Raw genomic sequence first — 1,454 nt, forward strand, 5'->3', positions numbered from 1 at the left:
TCTGCATTTGATCTTCCTTTACTAGTGCAAATATTTATCCTCCTCTTTTTATGTTGCTTTCACAGATCACACTGGGGAACAAAATTTTTATTGCATCCACAAAAAAACTTGTTCTTACCTAATTTGAGTGTGTTGATATTAAATCTGACATTAGTTTTTCTCTGTAAGCTATAGCTTTTTGCAATTAAGATTTTAGGTTTTCATCTTATAAAATTTTCAACATTTAGTTTAACCTAATGAAGTAGAATGTCTTCTTGGGCATCATCTTTGTGAAAATATAATAATTTATATAATGCAGTAAATACACTAAAAGATATGATTGCATCAGAATTTGTCTACAATTTTGAAATAGAATATATTAAAACATTTATTTTAATCATAAAAGTTGCAGAAAACTTATTTAAATTCTATTCAGGCAAAAATTTGTGTTTGTAGCTCTTGCGTTTGTATACTTGTTGAGGACAATCTCGTTTGATGCCCCAGCAGTAGTCTGCTCATCTCTAACATCTCCAAGATTTTCGGGAAACTTATCAAGGTGACTGTTCAGGAAGTGAATCTTTTTTTTTTTCTGAAGCTGGAAATGGAGAGACAATCAGACAGATTCCCGCATGTGCCCGACTGGGATCCACCCGGCACGACCACCAGGGGGTGATGCTCTGCCCACCAGGGGGCAATGCTCTGCCCATATGGGCATCGCTCTGCTGCGACCAGAGCCACTCTAGAGCCTGAGGCAGAAGCCATAGAGCCACCCCCAGTGCCAGGGCCATCTTTGCTCCAATGGAGCCTTGGCTGCAGGAGGGGAAGAGAGAGACAGAGAGGAAGGAGAGAGAGAGGGGTGGAGAAGCAGATGGGCGCCTCTCCTGTGTGCCCTGGCCGGGAATCAAACCCGGGACTCCTGCATGGCAGGCCGACGCTCTACCACTGAGCCAACCGGCCAGGGCTGGAAGTGAATCTTAATGCTCATGTTACATCCAATGTCATGGAAAGCCAACAGCATCCTATGAACCAGAAGTTCATAGTTTTCTGATTTTTTGTTTCCAGGAAGTTCTTTATAACTGCCACAAAAGACTGCCACGCTGCTTTCTCCTTCTTATTTATTTTCCTGGAAAATTCTTCGTCATGCATGAGGGTTTGAATTTGAGGTCCATCGAATACACCTGCTTTTATCTTCTTGAAAAGACAAGGCAGGAAAAGCAGAAATAATATGTTGAAAGCATTCACTTTCTCTATTCAAAACCTGAACAAACTGCTTCATTAAGCCAAGTTTGATGTGAAGTGGGGGAAAAATGATCCTGTCTCGATTAACTACAGGTTCATTCACAATATTTTTGCATAAATGCTGCATAAACATTACCGTTGTATAGGAGAACACATTTCATACTCCATAGAGCTGTCAAAAAATAGCTGCCATTCTGTTGGACTGTAAGTGGTAACACCTAGCTTGCTGAGAAGAC

At 40.8% G+C, this 1,454-nt stretch overlaps 1 non-coding gene across 1 annotated transcript; it reads right to left on the minus strand.

The window, feature by feature from the left end:
* Positions 1-865: 865 nt before the first annotated feature.
* Positions 866-941, minus strand: TRNAG-GCC (transfer RNA glycine (anticodon GCC)). The gene has a single exon. It is a non-coding gene; the product is annotated as a tRNA-Gly (tRNA).
* Positions 942-1,454: the final 513 nt, after the last annotated feature.

Source organism: Saccopteryx bilineata, chromosome X (assembly GCF_036850765.1).
Source record: "Saccopteryx bilineata isolate mSacBil1 chromosome X, mSacBil1_pri_phased_curated, whole genome shotgun sequence".
Lineage (NCBI taxonomy): Eukaryota > Metazoa > Chordata > Mammalia > Chiroptera > Emballonuridae > Saccopteryx > Saccopteryx bilineata.